General features: G+C 36.6%; 1 long non-coding RNA gene across 1 annotated transcript; it reads left to right on the top strand.

Moving 5' to 3' along the window:
* Positions 1-5456: 5456 nt before the first annotated feature.
* Positions 5457-21186, top strand: LOC139046604 (uncharacterized). Its single transcript, XR_011506861.1, has 3 exons — positions 5457-5525; positions 14524-14680; positions 20346-21186. It is a non-coding gene; the product is annotated as an uncharacterized lncRNA (long non-coding RNA).
* The last annotated feature ends 2258 nt before the right edge of the window (positions 21187-23444 follow it).

Genomic DNA, 23444 nt, shown 5'->3' with positions numbered 1-23444 from the left:
GGAAGTTAACTATTCTCATTTTACAGATGAGGTCATTGAGATTTAGAGATGTTGGGTAACTTGCCAAACATCACAAAGTGATAGGTAGCGCTGGGATTCTAAATCAGTGCTGCCTCCAAAACTCACAGTCCTTCCAATGCACCAGTTTCATAAGGGTTCAGTTCATTGTGTTTTGAAAGAATCTACTTTTAGATTAGGGCTAATGAACTTAAAAAAATATTGCTCCATTTCCATCAAGCACTGATGCATTTGCATCACCAAGATGTAGCTTAGATGAAGAAAAACCTGGAAAATTCAAACAGAGAACTGATCAGTTTTTGCAAGTGCACTGGGGTTTGATGGAAAAATACTTGAAGCAGAAGCAAAAAAAAACCCCCAATTTCCCTTTTGTTGCAAGTTAATGATTGAGATAACATGCAAAATGATTGACCGTTTCTGAGTGTTAGTGGTCATCTCTGTCAATTTCATTACAGTGACTCAATTTTTGGTTTGTTTGTTTTCAAATGGCTGATTTTTATTAACGAAAGTCCTCTTGGAAGAATTCTTTTTCCAAAAGCTTGTCTCAAGATCAAACTAAAAGACATCTCTATTGATCAGTTTCATAAACTTAGAATTTAGAATAGAATCAACTGTTTGTTAAAGAGGCCTGCTTTAAGTTAAAAGATGCTGCTGAGGCTAATGGCTAATGGAAGCTGCGTTTCTGCTGCTTTCTCAGTGTGCCTTTTCTTTACGCACACACACACGAGAGTCAAAATGTCTTTCTCTTTTTTTTTTTTAAGATTTTATTTTTTTCCACCCGGTACAAAGTTGTATATTCTTCCTTGTGGGTCCTTCTAGTTGTGGCATGTGGGACACTGCCTCAGCGTGGTTTGATGAGCAGTGCCATGTCCATGCCCAGGATTCGAACCAACGAAACACTGGGAGGGAGCACGCGAACTTAACCACATGGCCACAGGGCCAGCCCCCCAAAATGTCTTTCTCTTTAATTTTTCACCTTTTCTCCTTCTAAAACTCAACAAGATGATGACTAAAACATAGAGGTTAGTAATATAATTCAAGCCAAGCAAATTTTTTGTACAAAAAACAGAGATAACTAAGACAGCATGTGTGTGCTTCAATTATCTGGATTCTTTCTCAATTTTTATTTTATCCTGAAAAGAGAGGGAGACAGTAGACATACAAATACTTGTAGAATCTCTGGGGGTACTGATCTCATGTCTTCCTTATTTCCTGGGGAAATGCTGGCTTTGGAGTGGCTCCCTTTTCAGCATTAATTGCTTGTTTATAATGTGCCAATGAGTCTCCTCTTACACTTAATATGGGAAAAGATACAAAATGAGCACTATGCAAAATATTTGGCAAATAAAGAAGTTTTGTTGGTTTTGTTTTTATAGTTTCTCAGACAGGAACTGAATGAAAATCACATTTTTAAATTAATAGTCATTAGAGTTTCAAGGTGAAAAGAGGTTTAGGAAAGTAAAAGATTTACAAAGAAATCTATTATAGTTTACATTGATCCAGGAAAACTACTAAATTCTAGCTTGGATTTATGAACAACATTCTGCCACCAAAGTTTTTACCTTCCTGAGACTATAACAAAAAAATAAAAAACAAAAAAACACAATCTTTAAATGTAGCTTTTTGAAAATATAAAGTCTAAGGAAATAATAAATGTATTTCCTGATAGACTCAAGACAGATATCAATGAGTAGAAATGATGGAACATACCTAACTAAATGGAAGCTAACTTGAAATAAGCGTAAAATCAGTTAAAAAGAAAGAAAAAATTATTGAAAGTTATGAGACATACTTTATTATCAGCAAATGTGTCAGACTTGAAAGTTTCAATTGATGATACTTCTATTAAAAGGCAGTTATGTACTATGATATTAAAAAGAAAAGAAAATACCAGTGAGAACTTCAGGAAACAGTGAAAGAATACAATGTATGGAAAAAAAGGTTATCATCCTACTCTGTGTTGCTCTGACTAGTGTGTTTCATTCTCCCCCACGTTGAGACATCTATGGGCAAATGAGGATACATTGAAAGGTCAGCAACTAGGATGGTGTGGGAAAGTATATCACCGAAGAAAATTTGAAGCAACTGAACACAGAGGCTGGAGAACAGAAGACACAGGCAAATGCTGCAGAAAAGAGTAACTTTCTCTAAGTGTAAGAAACATCGTTACATGAAAGAAGAGACACAGTTTTCTGCCTGTCTCCAAAAAAGGGCATCTGGGCTCCATATAGAGAAAAATATTCTCAAAGTCAAAACTGCATCATTATGGGATAGGTTGCCATATTACTCAGATCTCTGGTTTGTTCATAAGTGGGAAAACAGAAAAATAAAGTAAAGGAGGACTTCTTGGCACACACACTTGAGAAACACAAGGGTGGAGCTAGCTTTGGGTACAGGGCATTCAGAGGTTCAGTGCCATCGTGCTGTCCATTTTTTAACGTGCATCTCTTTGGTGTTTGGTTTCTTTCTCAGGCAGCCTCCTGATACATGAAAACTAAGAGGGCCACTGGAAGCAAGCACCAAGCTTACTAGAGCTTGAAATCACAGAGAAAAGAAGGCAGCCCTCCACCTTCCATCTTCCATTTGTGAGTTATAATACAGAACCGCCCCTGAGTCTGCTTGGCTCCCAACGTAGTCACTTCTGGGACCAATCACTATAGATAGCAGATGGATGCTGTGAGAGACTTACCCTGGGTTACACACCTATTTCTAAGAGCACAGCAACCATGATTGACACCAGCAGAATCACTCTAAGCAGAAAAGACAACACTAGGGAGCTGTGCAGGCAAAAACAAACAGCCAAAAAGCCAAACCAAAATAAAATAAAATAAAATAAAATTTAAAAAAGATCTACACCAAAACTCCCTGGGCAGGTAATGAATTTCTCATCACTGAATATGTTTGAACAGAAGTTAAATAACAACTTGTCGGTGACAAAAGTCCATATTGCTCATTGTGGATTGTGGGACCCTGAGCGCCTCATCCCTCATTTGCTCATGCAATCAACAGATAATCACTGGGCTCATATACTGTGGCAGGCCATGCAGACACAATGGAGCACAAGACTGTTGACGTCCCTGCCCTGGAGGAGCTTACAATCTATGGTCTCTAATCTGTAAAGGAGATTATATTTGTCATACAATAGAAGTGTAATTAAAAGAAAAGATGTATGTGGAAACTGACAATTATAAAACAATGTATGAATGCAAAATATTAAAGAGCATAAGTCGAATCACTAATATTTGTGCTGGGAATGGTAGAGGGGAGTTAAAGCAAACTTCTTCTCCAAAGGAATTTTATCTACACATGCCACATGCAGCCTGCCCAGCATTACTGGACAGCCTGGGGTCTAATCCCAAAGGAATTATTTCATCCAGTGAAGAGCAAAGGGAAAAAAGCCTCAGGGAGACTTCTCCACCTGGGGGTTAGTGTTCGAGATTTAAGGAGCAGATGACCCCATGGATCAGAAACACTATGCCACTGCTTCTGGGACAGGGGTCTGGGTGAGGTCCACGGGAGGCTTGACCCCAGGGCTCCATGAGCCAGTCCAAAACAGGGCAACTTCTCAGAGTAGCCAGAGTGCTCCTGGCTTCCAGGATCCAGCCTTCTAGGACACCAGTGGCACTGGCCTGAGAAACTAAAGTTTAAAGGACATTAAACTACCCTGGGAAGAGTGGGTGGCCCTATCAAGAGATACTTGGCTTAAGAGGATTGAGAGTAACAATATCTTATCAGACAGCAATGGATCATACAGCCCAGGGTCGGTGCCAAGCACATCTTCTGTGGGAATATTGCCTTTGGTGGAACACACTAGCTGTCTCTTTATGTGAGTCATCGTCACTTCATCTTCCTAAACCTCATCTTCCTACTCTGAAGATGAACTGAGAGTGAGTGTGAACTCACTTATAAATTCTAAAAGACTAAATAAGCTTACAGCATAAATAATGGAATATTGCCTTTCTTGTTACTAATTCTTAAAGGTGGTCTGGTGCTATAATTTTGTTGCCTTAAATGAGTGCCAATTTCCCCATTGAAATCTTTCTATTCAATGAAGACAATCTGAGATGTAAGAATTTACTGCTAACCCATGGGATTCAAATACTTTTGACTCATTTTGAATGAAAAAAAAAGGTCAGATAATCTTTTGGGAGAGAAGGGGTGAGGTTATTGGGCAATGTGGAAAAATGAAAAGTTGCTCACCACTCTTTCAGATTTTATCCTGCTTATATCACTCATCTTCTTTCCAGACACATCTGTGATGTACTGACAGCCCCTGATGTATGACAGGAAGTAGCAGGATTAAAAGAAACCTCTAAATCAGACAGCGCTTACCACAGCCTACTTTCCAAACCATCTGAGTGGGAAGCCTGTTTAAACCAGCATTAGATTTGGCCCACATACATCTTTAAGTCAGCCATTGAAGACCAAATATGGAATTTCCTTCTAGCTCCAAAATATTGATGTCATAGCTTCACCACAAGAATAAACCAAAAATAATCTGAAGAAATTTCATTCCTTCTGAGAGAGGCAAATAGGATGTAGAAACCCTGCCCAGCTGACTCAAAATGAAAAGTCCAGAAGCAGTTGCCAAAACATCTACCTCAAAGGGCACATTTAAATTGAATGAGGAATCCCATCCCTACGTAAGGACCAATGCTTTGGGACTGAAACACCAATGAAATGACAAAGCCTTTTGTTTTTCTATTTTCACAGAGGGTTTTGAGTCAAAGGATTTTTTCAACTATTAGTTGTTCCATGGGTACTATTGATCAATGGAGTGGGAGGTGAGTTGTTTTATGTTTTTTTTTAATTCCCAAGTTTCCATTATTGCATGCTTCACTCATTTGGCAAGGAGAGGATTGGATGTCTTGTCAAACGTCTGCTTATTCCTTCCCTGTATTAATCTCCAATACAACATTTTTTTCTGGTGAGGACAAAAGATGTGTGTGTGTGTTGTGTGTGTGTGTGTGTGTGTGTGTGTGTGTATGAGTGTATGTCTATCTTTTATTTCGTCCTGAAGACAATAAAATAGCAGGCCATCGAAAAAAGTATCTTGGTATTCCCACAGTCTCTGCAGCTCAGATGGTTCCAATAAGTGACCTGGCTTCTTTTTTGACAGAGATTGTCTGTTACCCCATGGCTGTGCTTTCCACCATCTTTCCCAACATAGCACATGTGGAAAAAGGCGGGCTGCCTCTGGCTGGAGGTGATCATCTGCAAAGGAGCACTTCTCAAGGAGACTGCCGCCAGAATTCAATCAGAAACTCAATTGTTAAGTCACTCCAGCACAGTCATTCTCTGCCAACAATTCTGCTAATAAGATCGCTTAATTTTTCTGTATCACCTTATGGGCTCGGACTATCTTTCTTATTTAAAATTCGTTAACGTCAATACATTTGAAATGATGTTCTGTATGATTTAGTGTTATTTTCCACAGATACAGGTTGCCCCAACTAGATGGGTCTGTCCCTGCATGCTGGTGGATCTCTCTGGCTGCACTGTTTCTGGTAGGAATCTGCCCTATATATTTTTGCTGCATTATTCCGCAATCGGGGGGGCTCTGGTAAACAAACAGGCAGCTCACAAGTGAAGGACTGATACCTTATAGATTCATGGCATTTCCATCAAAATTCAAAGATCTAGGCTTCAAAGGGGAAAGGCGAAATTAGGCAATTTTGACCAAATGAACAGCATTTCAACATCAAAGACATATAAGGATGGGCATTGTAGTTTTGATGTTTGTAACAGAAGAAAATTAGTGTTTGTTGAACATAGCTGGTCTCTGTCTAGCGTTTCAGGAGAGCTTCCCTTTCTGAAGGAGCACTTGTGAGCTGAGGCGACCAGAAAACTTTCTGAAGAGTGGGGAGGTAAGGACAGGGCATTTGTTGGGCAGCGTTATAGTTGACTCTAGTAGGAGAGCTTCTGTTCTAAGTTTTGGTTTGGACACAACAGTGATTTCAGAGGGCTAAGGAAGAGAAAGCGGAGTGAGCCAAGCATTAAGCCTGCTAATTCTTTGCTTGCTTTCACTGCTTCTCAACACAGCACTGGGAGCATTTGATTTAGTAAGTCTGAACTTCGTATACGAAAAGCTCTCTTCCTAAAGCATGCCAGTTAATATCAGAATCTTTTTCGAGAGAAATAATCTTTCTACACCCTGAAGGAAACTAACCTACAGAAATGAGGATGTGCTTTTCCCAAGGCTTGTTCTCCCTTTCTATCTCGATCACTCATTCTCAAATTCTAACCACATAAAACTCAAGGTTTCTATTGGTTTTGCTTATAAATCAAAGCACACTATCTTGGTTCATTTTTAAGGAAAAACGGACAGTTAAGTCACACTTTTCAAAGTCGATTCATATGGTTTAAATCTTTGTGGAAGTTCTCTGTTGAAGGGTTTTTTTTGTTGCTTTTGTTGGTTTTTTTGTTTTGTTTTTTAAGCGACTTTACCATTAGTTGGTTTCATTGTTTCCCTGAGGGAAATGATGTCCTTATATTTTAAAGATGTTGGTCAAAAACTTGGAATTGTTCTCTCTTGTTTTTTTCCAGTTGACTGCTTCAAGAAATAGATTATAATCTGCAGTGAACCCTCAAATGCATCTACTATTTTTTTCAAATTACAATACTGCTTTAATCAAAAAAACTACTTGTCCACTATCACAAAATTTTGACTAAAAAGATATATAAATATTAAAATGCTGATAATAAGTACTCATGCCTTATAGAATTTGAAAATTAAAAATGCTATTACACAGAGTGGAAAGAAATAGAATTGGAATAAGTAGCCTCTATTATCATTTACGAGAAAAGAAGAAAATCTTAGTTGTGATTATTTGAAAATCTCATCAGAGATCATTGACTTAGCTGATTTAAAATGCACATAATTGGAAACAAAAACAGCTCTCATCCTAGTTCTCTGGACTTTCAACCTAAGAACTTTTGAGGAGAAAACCCTACTGGTTTTCTTCAAGTATGACAATAGACTCAATTATTTCCTCTAATTTAAACAAAAACCAACTTACTAGACAATCTGCAAGCCAACACTTTTATATATATTCAGCAAAGTTTGTGTGCAACAATAACTAAACAGTTAGTAAGTGTCTCCCTTGCGTGGCATCTGCACATGTGTGCAATGTATACATCTGGATGCAAGAAGAATGAAAGCCATCTTTGTGTGAGTATTTATAAAGTTCTTTTTTAGTGAATCCAAGTTTAATAAAATGTCATCTGCAGCAAAATATTTGGAAGGAGCCACATAAAATCAAAAGGTTTTATTTTCTCAGGTGCTTTCACTGGCAAGAAAAAAGAGCTCTTTCTAAATGTTCAGAGATAGAAAGGATATAGTCAAGAAGAGCTTAAATAATTCCCAGCCTCTGATAATATCATCATGAAATGTAACACTCTCCTAAAAATGCTGCTGAATACAATTGCCAAAGGCTGATTACACTCAGGATGAACTGCTGTTCAGAATATGGATATCCTTATTTTCTAAATTTGAAATAAGAGGATATAAAGATATTGTGACATGTAAGGGATGGAATATCACTTTATTGGTGGACTCTATGGGGTTGAAGGTATTCTGGAGAATATTATGGTATTCTTGCCAACTTTGGACTCCTTAGTAAACCGCTATTTTCCCTAGTTTTTATTATTGTCTTGGCTTGCAGGTTTTTTCTCACCTAATACTTGGTGCATCTTCTCAATATTTTTAGATTGTCCCTTCTGCCTCCTAAGAATTCTCCAGTCAGCCTACTCATTATCAGCTACGACTGAGATTTCGATTCATTCATGATTACATCATGAAAAGTCTGTTCTCTTTGCTTATTTAGAGACATTAGTTAAAATTTACAATAGTTCATCAATTCCCTAATTAGAGCATCAGGTTTTCCCCACCTACCCTTTCCCCCCCAAAATCGCTGTGTCTAATGTAGTCTGTGAAAGGGAGCTTTTGTCAGTCTGAGCCATACTGGGCTCTCTCAGCAATGTCTTTCCTTGTGCAGACGTTTCCTTTACTAAAATGACTGGCTCACCACAGCTAAATGCACCCATATGGCCTGCCTCAAAGGCTGCCTTTAATAAATTGGCCAAATTAAATATTGAGAATGTCTGTATAGCAAGAACACTGATGTGTACTTTTTAGAAAATGACTAGAGTGTGGTTTTATTGAAAATTACAGTGCTTGAAAGATACAGAAAGAGTCCAGGTTTATGCGTGGGTGGCCAGGTTTCCATAGAGACACTTGCTTCCTCATTAATTCGTTCTTTCCTTTCATTTCCTTTCATAGTAATAGAATTTTTATCTGCTTCACATGACCACTCAAAATAAAGATTATACTTCTGTCTCTCTCATAGATAGATATGGCATGTGACTAAGTTCAGGTTAATGGGATGTCTGCAACCTGAAGTGGAGAGACATGTCATCCTCTTCCGCTTTCCTTCATCTTGCTACCTGGAAAGTGGAACACGGAAAACCGTGAGGGTCAGGACAATACTGTAGACACTGTATAGCCACATAATGAAATCTCCTGGGTCTCTGGCAACCAAGTGGAATCGCTCTCCTCTAACTTTTACATGAGAGACAAATGAAACTCCATTTTGTTTAAGGCACTGTTATTTTGGGTCAGTGGTATAAGTAGCTGAAGTTATGTGCTAGTTCTTTCCATGAACTGCCAAGTTTCTCATGCTAGGCTTCAGGAAGTCGGAGAGTCACAGCAGACGTAGTTCTGACAAACTTATCTTTTTATTGTTCTAAGGAATGACTAACTTTTTGATAAACCATCTAGAAGTTAATGTTGGAATGTCTAAAATCATTACTCCAAGGCTACCCACTGGGTTCTATTATTGGTGCACACAAGGAACAAGGGATGGAGATGGGCCTGGAGGGAGAGGCTGGGTGCTGGACCAGGGTCAGTTTACAGACATAATCACAGAATCAGGATTAGACATTGTACTGAGTTTTACTAGGGATAAAAGTCATGGTCTCTTGAATCTCAGCCTGGTACAGGGATCATTTTCCTTCTATTTTCCCCTTTTAATGTGTAAAAAATTATCAGAGACCAAATATCAAGTGTACGCACCTGACCAATTTTTCTAGCTTTTCCCTTTTCATATTTTCTAACTATGCATTTATCCTCGTCAGTTCTTTATTTACTAAACCATGAGTGAAACATCTCTCCCACTTAAAAACTAGTCCCATGATTCACCCTTGCTGAGTCTCTGCCTTCTCTCACTTCATGTTTTGGGGAATGAGGCAGTGGTGTTTACCACTTTATTCTTATTAATTTCTTGAACCCATACCTATCAGTACTGTTGGTTTGTGAAGGGTCAGTGTTTCATTGTCAATAGTGTTCCATTTATGTCTCAGGCCCCTGAGTGCCTTTGACGTTGATTCTTCATGAGGCGCTCAAGTGAGACAGCATTTTACAGAATAATAGTGTCTTACTGTTGAAAGTGTCCTGTAGTCCAACCCCACAACCAGTACAAAAGACTCTTACAGCTAGTCGTCACCTGTGTTTGAGTTAACTGCTTAACCTCTCTGAACCTGTTTCTTACTTATAAATGCAAATAAATTTCTACATTATACAGTTGGCATTGCTTCACTAATAGTAGCAATAATACCCAAGGAAATTATTGCCCTTGTTGTTGTTAGTAAAGTTTAGCCTGCTCTTGATACCTTAAAGTAAAGCCTCATCATCTGAACAGTTAAAATATTTTAGTTACTCTCTCTACGTTAAATGAAAACTCATTTTCTATAATTTTATCCATCTATCCTGGACATTCCCACAGGGCTTGGATAATGATTCTACTCTGTCCACATGATCCTGATTCTTCCCAGAAAACTTTTCATTCCTCAAGCTGAACATTCCCAGTGACTATCATTCTCAGAAATGATAGAGATTCAAGTCTCTTTCACGAAGCTGGCTACTCTCCTCTTGATGATCCCCAGTGTCTTCTGTCCCTCTTAAAGTATAGTGCACAGACCCAAAGCACACATCTCAAGCAGTGACCTGACTTGCACTTTTGATGAAGGGCAATGAGCAAATACCTGCATCCTCTCAATAGATGCCCAATCCAGAGGCAAGTTTTATTCACGGTAGGGATGCCTTTGTCCAGGGTTTCTTCCTCAATTTTTGCTTCTCACTTCTATTTCCTTTGGGTTTAACCACTTCAGTACGATTCAGAGATGAGAAGTTTTGAACAGTCAAAATCTAGGGATCTGTGTTGGTTTGTAGGCTAAGTCATTTACCTGTTGGGTGAGCTCGAGCAATGCCTCATTTTCCTCAAAGTCCCTGCCCTGCTTATCCCACTGGATTTATCCAAGATTCAAATGAAAATAGGAATGATGAAGCACCATAAAAATTTTATGTTATATTGATAAAAGTAACAAAATTGTCCTTTCCTCATTATTTTCCACCCTGTCTGAGTTCCTTTGATTATAAAATAGGAATTAAAATACAGAATATGTGAGGGTCAATTGAGTTAATATGTGTACAATAGCTTAACACAGTTCCGGGCACACATTGGTCAATAAATGTGAATTTTGTAATTTATAGTTAACTGATTCCAGCTCGCAAAATGACATATCCATTATACCCATTTGCGTGAATGCAAGTCATTTTGTGATCATCCTCTGTGGTGTTTTTAAGGAGGTAAGACACTGAGTCTAAACATAGATTGCTTGAAAACTACTCACCTGCATGACAGAAGAGTTAGATTCACCAAACTATTTGCTTGAAATGAATGACCAAGGTAATCTCCTCCTTTCCTTGTTCATTAAAAACCACTGTGTCTTTAAGTCGTACATATACACAAATTCATCAGAGAAATCAATTTAAATATAATATATTATCCTTAGGTAGAAATAGTGAGACACAACTTATCAAATAGCACTTGATTCTCCAGAAGAGATAATTCACCTCCAACAAATAACTTGTCCTTCTAATGATAATAACATGGCTCACTGCTTCAGTTGATTGAACAGCTCACTATAGCTCCTGACCCCTTTCTAAGTATATAGGGGGCAGACAGCCATATAAATTCACACCGTCAAATTCAGTATCCAATGTCTATTTGATGATTGCAAGGGGTTTTTTTATGTTACCATTTATATTCTTTATATTCTTTTGGTCTCTGTCTATATTCCCCCATTTTATCCACTTGCAGTTATTTTAAATCTGTAAAAATACTATCTTTCTGATATGATAAAAACAGCCTTGTAATTAAACTTATAGGATTCTTCCATCATGCAGTCCCTCAAATTCTGAGACTTAACAGAAAAATGCTGTTGGAAAAAAATTTAGAAACCAAGTTGACCTGGACCACTTCAGTTTCCAACTCTTTCTTAACCACATCGGAAAGAGGCATTTACTGTTATTCCTTTATTAAACATAATGTGACCACAAGCTATATCTGTTCTTAAAAATGTTCGAGTGTCACTTAAAACTTCTTTCTCCAGTTCCCCTTCCTCTCTCCCAGTAGTAACAATCCCATAATTGCTTCAGAGGGAAAAGCAAAACCATCAGCTCAAAACTCAAGTGCTCATTTCAAAATACTCTTCCTCATTTCTTTATTCATCCTTTCACTCAAAGAGTACGTCAGTCATTTATCAGATATTTGTTGAGTATCTGGACACATTATGAGATTAAAAAAATAAGTATTTCTCAATCTCAAATACAAAATAAAGGAGTCTTAAATCTGTTTCCAAGGAACGTGGCTCCCCAGGAGAAAGTCCTCATGTACACAAGTAAATAATATGCAATGCAGGAAGTACTCGGTGTCACTAAGGGAAATACAGTTGAAACCTCTATATAGGAGCAGAAAATTGAAAGATCATAGCCAGCCTGGGAGACCCCATGTGATCTGGCCCCGATTGTAGTTATGATTCGGGCAAATAGATATAGGAAGGGAGAGATTTTCCAGAAAATGGGAAGAACTTGAACAAAAAATGGGGGTAGGAAATTACAGAAAATGTCCAGAGGTATTATAATTAGTATAATTAACCTGACGTTACTAACTCAGAAGAAATCCTAAGGAGGACAGTGAGAAAAAAAAATTAAAATGATAGATTTGAGTCTTTGTCAGGCTAGGTTGTATAAATTTTATTTATTTGGAAATTGCGAGTCATTGGTGATATTCTAGTAGGTCAGAGGTATTCAGGAACATTAATCTGACAGCTGTATCCAGAATGAATTGGAAGGAAAAACTGAAGTGAGAGATAGCTTGGATATTCACTGCAGTGACCTAAACAATAAGAAAAAGGGGCGTGAAAGAGGAAGCAGGAATAAAGTAGAGGAGTTAGATGGATACACGAGAAATGTAGAAGATACAGGACTTGGCAACTAACTGGACAAGGCAAACGAGAGAGGGAGAGAGTGTTCCCATTTTAAGCAAAAGTTATCTTTCTAACTTTATTTCATGGATAAAACTGATTTTGACTTACACTCTATTCTAATTTATAAATGGAAAAAGAAGCTGTTGAAATTCTAGAAGAGTTGTAAAGAGAAAGGTGATTCAAAAATAATACAGAAATTAATTGAGCCAAGCCAATATGACAGTCATGATAAAAATACGATGCAGATAGTTTTCTAATTTAAGGTAGAGTAAGACCTCTGCAAAAGTTGCTCTGTTTACAGTGTGAACAATAATGAAAAAAAGAAACATACATTGTAAGAGACAATGAACTTCAAATAAATATTCAACATATATGTGAGTTTCAATCAAACCAATGATACAGAATTGATTCTAGGCTTAATTTTGGGCTTAACATTGTACCCGGATATCAAATACTAAAGTAAGTAAAACCTGGACATATATTGAATAAAACATAATAAAAATACCAAATTACTTATTTAAAACAATACAAAATTAAGCATTCTATTCTTGACAAACACTATACTTCCATGATTTCTATTTTCTTTGTCTTTTATTTTCATTGTAAAAGTAATATAGGAATTGTGTGTGCTTTTAACTGTGAACAATGAAGAGTCCTCATTTAGCCTCTTATATATTTTATATATAATATTTATAATTACATTGTTTCTCAATCATACTTGAAGGAATACTTTAAAGAACAGCAACCCCCCACATATTCATCAAAGCCTTGACAAAATGAACTTCACTGGAGAGTTCCTTCCAGAATGAGGTCAGTAAGATAGAATTTCCTGTGAATAGTTGATCTTTAGTGCCAGGACTGCTGGCAAATGGGAAGCCTTTTCTATATTTAGGAAGATTCAGAAATGGAAGGTTCAGAGAAGGGAATTTGAAGATAAAACAGAAGTAGAGTGAAGAAACAATATGCAAAAATATTGGGGCTCAGATTCTGAATTTACACACTTCCTCATAAAACAAACATACAAATGTTTTTATAAAATGCAGATTTGTATATAAATTATTATAGTTACAGACTTATAGAGTTATAAAAATTGAACAGCAGAAGTGACCTTACAGGCACTCTATCATAATTCTTTATTTTATGGACAAGAAAGCTTTTGCTGAGAAAGGTTATGACTTCTTCAATCTCTTCTCCCTCTCCATCTGATTTTCTTGTTAATAATATCATCTTTAAAATAGACTCTATTTCTAAAATGCAATAGTCTGTGTTTTAATAGAAAGAGCAAATGAGATTTAAACATGAACTAATTCTCTGAGATTTAGAGATCACACCCATTTCATTGTTATACTCATTGTGGGAGTCCCTAATGACTCAGCAGCTAGCGTCTCTATTGGCTTCTGTGCATTTTCCATAGTTCTGAGTCTCTCTGCTTTCCTCCCTCCCTCTGTGCACTGCTCAAATGGCATCTGATGTGGGCCTGGAAATTTGGCAGCTCTTCAGCAAGGGCCTTTGCCAAAGCTTATGAGTATGTAAGCTGTTAATTTACTAGATCAAAGAGTGGAAAAAGCTACAGGCCATACCCTTAATGTTCGTCATCAAAAGCAAGTACACAAGAATGGAGTATGATGACTCAAAAATGTCACAAATTTCAATCATTTCATTAAAGTATTATGAACTAATAAAACAGATTAAGTGGAAAATTTCCCTTCAAGAATAAAAAGAATCCACGCGAGTACAAACACCTAAGACACAAAAGGGATTCAGAATGAGCTACCCCCAAATGTGCCACTTTGGCACATGGGTTATTTTGAGCTAAAAGTAATCAAGGTGCAGGCTCAAGAGAAATTTTTCTCCTCCCTTAACTACCCAGAATAATTTAAATTGGGGGTCTTTCTCAGAATGAGAGTTATTAACCAGAGATAAATTTTATTTATCTGAGTGACCCGTCTGTGTGGCAGGGTGAACATCTTATTACCAAACATCTGCTCTTCTTATCATCCTATAAATTTCCTTCCTGCCCTTTGAAGCCCCAGGCCCCTATCCTAGTCCTTAGTTCAAGATGGCATATATACCTCATTTTACCTTTCTGTCTTTGAACCTCACTTGGTATATGGGGTTCCTGTATGTAAAAAATTAAATTTGTTCTCCTCCTGTTAATCTGTCTCATGTCTGTTCAAGTATTAGACCAGCCAAAAGAACCTTCGAAGGGCAGATGAAAATTCATCCTCCCCAACAGTTTTGGCAAGCCAGCCAGAGATATTCCTGGCTTGGCACTGTTCACCCCAAAGCTGCTACAGTAGAAAGATCCTGGGACTCTGACAAGCGCCAGCAAAAGGTAAGAAGTCTTACCATGTTAGACTCTTGGATCTGCACCTGCAGAGTCTGGTGAAAGCAGAATTATGAGTCCTTTTTTTTTTTTTTTTTGCCTCTTTTAAGTTTAAATTAGCAGGAAAAAATATTTGTGTAGCTAGTTCCTTGGGTTTAGCAACTTGGTTATTGATCCTTTTTCTCCCAGAGATGGTCATTGTTACCCTTTGTCTGCTGTGTCATTCTGTGTACTAAGAGCTTGACTTTTTGACCAGTGAGAATATTCTCTTTGGTCTCCACCATTTGGAAGGAGCACTTACTGGGGTGTGTCTGGTGGTCGGTCAAATAGACTGGGGTTCCAAGCAGTACTCTCTTTGTCTGGCCAAGCCAGCTCTCAGGGGAGTTTGTTATAAGGGGTCCCAGTCCATTAGGAGCCTTTGTTGTCTCAAACTTCATTGCTGGAAAAGTCCTATTCCAGTAGCATCTGCCCTGTGTCACAGATCGGGGTCTATGACCAGAAGCGCCTCACATTCTTATGGGAAACAGGAGACACAATTTTTCACTACACCATCCTTACAAAATGTAGAATGAAGGCCTTTGCTTTCTTAGGCTATCTTTGGGAGTGGACTTTCTGGATCTTGTGAGGATTGGGTTTTTTTGCACTCTTCTATGGGGCAGACACCTCTTGTGCCTTTGGCTAAGCTTTAAAAAAACTTATTGGTTTGAGTTGCTATTGAGATTAGTATAAGAACCTACTCATCAGTGGGCAGATGATAGTTCTTTTGAATTGGTTACATTCAAAAGGAAAAAAATTAAAGGGAGCTCTCACCATAAACAGTTCTCTCATTGGTATAACACCTAGACTTAGGGACTCACTTACTAAGATGAAAGAACAGAAATTGGATTTAGAACAAAAGTCAGTCTGCACAGACCCCTTCTTTTTTGCCTTCAGACATTTGCAGATATTGTAAAAAATCAGCACATTGGAAGTACAATTGTCCTGCACTTAAGAAGGAAAGGGGGGGAAAAGAGAGAGAGAAACTATTTGGAAATTAGGCAAATAAAAAAATCTTAAATATCTAAGAATTATGGTCCTGGAAGCTATAAATATCTGTTTAAAAACTGCCAAAATCTTACTAAATTTGCTTTGTGTCCTGAAAATTTGGCTTAGCAACCATCAGGTTGGGGGTTCCAAAATATGGCCAGACAGAAATGTGGGTTGCACCCCGTTTGTGGCTAGATATGGTTGGACTGAAATGTGGATTAAACTCCATTTGTGGCTAGGGTCTTACCAAACTGCTGCCAGCCCTCAGAGAAATTACAACTTAAAATTATAAAGGCCATTATGAGGAACGTTCCAATTAGATAAGATCATTTAAAAAGTAAACTTAAAGCGAGGGCCTCCAAATCAGAATGGGAATTGGTAAGTAGGAGCCCCCAAAAGCCTTCAGAATTCCAAAATAGTTTCATTGAAATATCTGTTATAAAAGGCAAATGAAAAATTGAAGACACAGGAGGTACCTAAGAAGGAGGCCCACGAGACTGATGTGACTTCTACTGTTCCCCTCCACATTCTTTACCCGAATATTCACATTTTACTAATTCTCTGACTGAACTGCTTTTCCATCCCGAAGAGACTATTAAGCAGTTACCTTTTAAAGAAGATCACCTGAGGCTGCAGGCAATCTTCCTCAGATACTTTTTACTTTTGGGTCAAAAGCCCAACTAAGGGCCACAGTTAAAGAATTTCTTAAACTCAGGGGTGATCTTCAAAAGTTTTTGTAAATGGATTACCTCTTGAGAATAGTGTATAGATAAAAAGGCACAAAATAAGATGGGAGGCCACTGGTCAGCCTGAACTCGTGGGGGCCATAGCTGATATTCAGAGCCTGATTTAATAAAAAGAATGTTTTGGCCTTCTCCTCTAAGTGAAATGAACCAAGAGGGGGGAAGAAAAGACCTTGTGAAAGAATTTACTAAAGAGGATAATGTAGTTATACGAGTGGATCAATCTATAATGTCATTTAGGCTACAACCCAATTCTTTGAGGAACTAAAAGCAACTGTCCTTATCTTATAAATCTTTGCAAAACTAAAAATACAGCTCTAGAGAACTGGAAAAAAAAGAAAAAAGAAAAGTGGTTCTTTTTAAAAATACAAGCTGCTCCACAGCTTCCATAAGATTATTTGTCAAGGACAAATACAAATCTTGTGTCAACTCTCCACAAATACCCATCTCACAGTTAAAATTTTAAAACAAAAGCTATGAGATCTCTGCACTGTCTGGATGTTCTTGCGTGTCTATATATGTGTGCTGTAGGTGTGCAGTATTTCCTACCTCCAGAGAGTATTATTAAAATTACTTTGTAAAAGAGCTCTAATTGGCTTAAACAAAACAAGCACTTATATAAATTTGGTATTCAAACTAGATCAAATGCTTTTCAGCTTCATGTGACCTAGGAAAACATTTGATATTAAAGCTAATTTAAGGTTGCTAGTTTAATTAAAATAGACATATCTTAGAGTTATCAAGACTGAAAATAATGCAGACCTACCACTTTTGATTCTACCTGGGTTTATTAGTCAAATAAGCCCACGTTATCTCTATTACAAAATTTGTCAGCAAGAAAAATAGCTTGGTATGATGGTTGACTTGGTCTAGTGTCTCATGAAATTTTTATGGGTAATCTAAATATAGTTGCTAAAACAAGTAAATTAAATAGGTGTAAGTAAGATAAAAGAGATTTTAGGTGAGCTTTTTAGCAATAATTATGTTTACTGGTATCTGTATTTAAAAATAGCTCCCTAAATCTTTTTGGTAACTTGAAACTTCAAAGTTTTGCTAAGTTAAATAATGGAAATTTCTTAACTATCTAGATTATTTCCAAATAAGGTAAAATACTGAAACATTAATTATGAAACATAGATTTATTCACTTTTACTTCCTGGTACAGAGAAACTAAGGTTATTTGGGTCTATCAGTAAATATGTTTTGTGCCAAGCTGAGGAACTTTCCTATGAAAGAATCATATATTTCTATAAATTATAAAATGTATTTATGTTTGCCAATCTACAGAATAATAATGTAAAAGAGTTCACCATTGCTTACTTCATAGTTTTCACTAGAAATTAAAGTTTCTAAGGAGTAAAAATTCTAATATATATATATTTTATTATATATATATTATATATAATATATATAATATATATATTATATATATTATAAATTATATATAATATATATAATTAAAGCTACTAAAAATAGGGAAACAACTCTGTAGACAGGGAAAGTAGGATGTGTTTTGGCTAAAAAAAAAAGGTAGGAGGTATGGAACTGTGCTTTTGTCAAGAGATATGAAAGCAATTTTGTCCTGATTGTTTCAGAATGGAAAGAAAAAAAAGAGAAAGACAGAGAGAATTTTACCTTGTGTGAGCAAGTTGACTAAAGCTGAATTATTATTATAAGGGTTTTAAAAATAAGCCTTACTATCAGTAATGTTCTTATATAAAATTAAAGCTTAATACTCTTTCATCTGCCAAAAGGACAAAGTTTTCCTGTACTACCAGTATGCTCCTAATAAGAGATTTTAAAAGGAAAGCAAAAATTTTGTTTTATCAAAATAACTTTCTGTGCTTTATCAGGTGTTTGATTGGTTTTGCTCACAACTGTGTAACCTTTTGTACTTGCCGTTAAAATCTTTTATTGTCATTTTGGTCAAATGGATAATTAAGTATTGTTTCATAATGATCTGTGATCCTTTTAAGTCGAGTGCCCAAAACCTTTTAATATGTTTGACGCAGCTTCCAAAACCAAATTCTAAATTAAGTCTTTTTGACCTGAAAATAACTTTGGGACTTTTTAGAGGGACCCTTAAATGTTGCAAAAGATTTGCTCTCTCCTTATAAAAAGAGAGCAGTTACACTAATTAGACTTATTTGATATATTAAATTACATGAGAAGCATTGTCAAGTTTACTAGGCCTTCTTTATGTTGTAACTGTATCTGCAAATGTTATGAGTTCCAGAAATTCTGTGAAATTCCTGGAAATTTGATATGTCTTGATATAACATTATCAGTCATAATTCTAGGTAATATCCTAAAATGTGTGTCACAGAAGTAATCAAATATCTTTATCAATTTCATTGTAATGAACTCTTGTCAGATCTTTAACCATGGCGATTTTTAAGTCTTTGTCATTCACAGAGAGTAACTGTTTTACTCAGATAGTCTTGCATATGTGTTTCCACAAAAATGTTGTCATCTTCAGAGAGATTCATGGAAAGGACTTTGCTGGTAATTTTAAGGTCATAAAACCAAACTGAGTAAGAATATACAGAAGGGAGGGAAACTAGATTCAAGCAGAATGAGTATCAATTACATGAAACTGAATGAACTGAGGAAGAGGATTGTAATTTTTTAATGAATTTTATTGTTGGTTTCTTAATCTTTTGCTTTCCAGATATAGGGAAACCTTTCCTCTTAAGCCAACTATTATTATAATTTGGTACATTTTATAAGCAGAATTGAAATATTTGTCTTTTCTCCCTACCTGATCCCTCCAGAATACAGAAACTCTTCTGAGTATTCTTATTTGTATGGCAATATAGTTATTTGTATAAGTTCAATAAGAATCTGTTCTCCTTGTAACAGGACAAAACTGGAAGTATTGTTTATGTTACCAAGGCTTTGAGTAGAATGTCTTTTTTCAGAGAGACATGCATAAACTCAGATATGACAAAAAAAAAAAAAAAAACCTGTAAGGAACTGAGGTTGGCTTTATGGAAGCAATAAAGCCCCTTGGAAAAAACAGACTGATATCTTGCTAACAGGGTTCCCAACAGCCTAACCAGGTGAGTAAGGAAGGTCATTACCCAGCAGGTGTAGGAAACTCAGGATATTTTGGGGACCTCAAGAAGAGAAGAATTCACTGAAATCTATAGGCATTGCAGGCAGTCTGATGACAACTCCTTAGCTTAGCTAGCATTGAGAGATTTTTAAAAGTTCAATTTGAGATTCCTTACAAAAAACTTCAAGTAAAGCAGATTTAAAAGAGCCTATAAGGTCAATCACTACTCTTGCTGCATTTGTTTAAATAACCAGACCAAATTTAATGATACTAGGCTTAATTTGCAAAAAAAATTGTCTATTTATGGTTATCTTTGATAAAAATGAGGATGACTGTAGAAAGAAAAATGATGCTTTTGCAATACACACTTGTGGAGATTAGATTCTAGTTCTGTTAATTGTCTTTGAGATTTTTGTTTTCTACCTGTAAACTGGACTAGATCCTGAATTCTTCTAGTTTCCTCCAATATTTGGCTACAATGCTCCAAACCATTTCCAATTTTCGCTCACCTTTCTGACTTGGAATCACTGAGAACTAAAACTGCCCCTTTTTCTGAAGCCATGTAAGATAAAGTTGCACAACTTGATATAAATTCCAGAGAAATCACCACAACAGCTCATGTATGGACAATTATCATGCCTGTTGCTGTGTGACCACTCACAAAGATCACCACAGATATTCAAACTGCAAACCAGGAAAATCTGTCAGATTGCCACTGCCCGTCACTTCATCTAAAGATGCTCCCATCTGGGCATCTAGAGATCTCGACCGGCTGCCTTCAGAACTCAAAAACTTGGATTATAGCTTGCTCCAGTCATTAACCATTGTTTTTCTTTTGTTTCCATAGAAATTCCTCTTATTGTTTTCCTGATTGCTTGCACCATAGGCCTAACTTTGGAAGCCCAGCTGTATCACCACCTCCTGAAATGAGACACAATTGTTTAACTGGACTGATCTATTCTCAGGACTAAGAGATTGGTTTGGTGAGATGGAGCAGTCTACCAACTAAAATTCTGGACTGTGAAACTTCTTTGAGAAGTTTCAAAGGCAGGACTGAAGAAGCTCAAAATGAGCCTTCCCAAAATAAGACACTTTTGCATGTGCATTATTTTGAGCTAGGGGCACTGGAGACTCTGTGAGTTCAAGAGAAAACTTTGCCCCTCCCTTAACTACCTAGAAGAATTTAAATTGAGGGTCTTTCCCAGAATAAGAATTATTACCAGAGATAAGTTTTATCTGAGTGATCCATCTGTATGACAGGGCAAACATCTAATTACCAAACATCTGCTCTTCTTCTTATCATTTTGTGAACTTCCCTCCTCCTCTTTGAAGCCCCAGGCCCCTATACTTTTCCTTAGCTCAAGATGGCATTTATATCTCATTTTACCTTTCTCTCTTGGAACCTCTTATGTATATGAGGACCCTGTACATATTAAATTAAACTTGTTTTTCTCCTGTTAATCTGTATCATGTCAATTTGCTTATTAGATCAACCAACAGATCCTTTGAAAGAGAGAGGAAAATTCTTCCTCTCAAACAATAGAAATAAATACAAATGTTAATTTAGAACTAGAAATGGCACTTTAAAAAAATGGTATGTTCTAGATGTATTTATCTAAAATTAGATGAAAATGACTTTCAGTTATTTATCACTAAATAAAATGTCAATATCTGTGTCATTCATAGTGACTGAAATTCTGTGAAAATAAAATATTTTTGGAAATGATATTCTTTTATACTTTTTATGATTTGGGGCATCATTAGGAATAAGATATTTGGATAATGACAACTGTGTCTGCTTATAATATTTTTGCCAAACTAGGTGATACTATAATATAAATTAGGCTTGACATGTGATTATTGTGAAGTTCTTTTCTCCCTATTCCCCTATTTTATTTCTGTTTAAACAACTGCAGAAGAGAAAAATGAAAATGTGTAAACAGTTTATTCTAGACGACTTGAAGGAAATTTTTCTTGACTTTGACGGCATTTTTTTTTTTCATTTTTCCCATTAAATGCAATAATGATGTTGGATAAGGAAATACATATGTCAGTACTATTTTAGCCATTGTGCTTGTAGATATAATTAGATTTTCTTGCTTGAAATCCACGCTATTATGTGAGTTTGTCACATGGCACTGCTGTGAGCAATCATCCCTGAATGTCTACATTAGGCTTATAATGAGACACATATTTATGTTAGCACAATATTTATTTTCCAGTTGAAGTCAAGTCTCCTTCTTCAGATCTACATGTTGAAAAAATTCAGACTTTCTGCAAACATCCTGGATGATCCTATGACATAACCACATATGTTGATAACAAATTTTAGATTTTCCTGGATAAGGGCAGATTTTGTAAGTGTTCATAAATAATCAGTATATACCATGAGTAAGTGTAAATGGGAGACTGCCTAGGAGTGTTTTGAAAACATAGATAAAATCCAGAATTTTCCATTATAATTAGATGAGAAAACAATGCAGATGGTTTCTTGAGTTCAAAAGAGTTATGATTCACTTGGTACAACAAAATGTCAGATATCTGGGTTCAAATACTGACTACTTCTCTTACTGGCTGTGTAATTTAAGGTTCTTAATCTCTCTGAAACAATTTCTATATCTGTAAAAAAAACAATAAAAATATTTACTTCATAAGATTCATATTCAGTATATAATAAATAGTGTTTCCTCCTCTCCACCTCATTGTGTTGCTCTGAACAAAATAGCCTCAAAGTTCCCCTCAGTTTGACTAAACTTTAAACAGATTTCTTCCTCACTGTGGGCCCCTGATCTCCCTTTTCTGAACATTTATTTTAGAAAACTTTCAACTGTAAATTCATTCTCTGCCCCTTTGATATGTAAATCTTCTTCCAGCCTCTTGCCAGTTCTACAATCCAGATATGTCTTTCTCAAGTACCTGGGAGCCATTCCTTTGAAATGTAGTCATCAAGAATGATAGGGTGACTTCCAGGACCAGTCCTATGTGTAAGGAGATTAAAAGTTGCCTCTTTGTCCTAACAAGGAGTAAAAAGCTGAATCAGACTGAAAAATAAACAACTCTTCTAGTATCCATAAGAGAGGTGAGAAAGCAGAGCAAACCACTGCCTCCAAGATTGGAGAGACAGACAGGCAAATGCAGGGAGTCACAGCTTACTAGAGCAGAGACTCACAAGCAGAAATCACTGCAGGAAACAGTACCAAGATAGGAAAACCTGAACTGTAATTATGATTTGGAGGTTCAGTGTTGATAACTCTGAGATTTAAAAACTCCAAGTGGACCCCATCATAGGGAGGCCTCCAACAATTTTTTGAATTTACCTCCAGGAGGCCAACCAGGTTCTCATAGTACATATCAGAGCAAAATCCCCTCATCCTTCTTGTAGGCGGAGGAGAAAAGGAACCACTTAGAAATACTCCAGAGAACTCTGTTCTTCATAACAAGGACTGACCTCAGAAGAAACCAGTTAACCAGAGTATAACCTGCCGGGGTATGATCAGAGCCTAACTGACCTGGAAGAAAGAAAATATCCTGTTCCAGCACACTCTAGCCATTCCATCCCTGTAAGCATGGAGAAAAAAACTGAGAAATGCTCGTGAAGTTCAAAATTTTACAACAGTTCTTTTTGCCAGGGACATCATGTTGGGCTATAAAGAAAAATCACAAGGCACACCAAAAGACAAAAAAACTGAAGAGACAGAGTAAGCCTCAGAACCAGACATGGTAGAGATGTTGGAATTATCAAACCAGAAATTTAAAACAACTATAATTAATAAGCTAGGGGCTCTAATGGATAAAGTAGATAGCATGCAAAAACTGATGGGCAATGTAAGCAGAGAGATGGAAATCCTAAGAAGACTCAAAAAGAAACATCAGAGTTCAAAAACACTGTAACAGAAGTGAAGAACACCTTTGATGAGCTTATTAGTAAACTGGACACAGCTGAGGA

Source organism: Equus asinus, chromosome 11 (assembly GCF_041296235.1).
Source record: "Equus asinus isolate D_3611 breed Donkey chromosome 11, EquAss-T2T_v2, whole genome shotgun sequence".
NCBI classification, from domain to species: Eukaryota; Metazoa; Chordata; class Mammalia; order Perissodactyla; family Equidae; genus Equus; species Equus asinus.
This window is presented reverse-complemented; position numbering and strand designations above follow the sequence as displayed.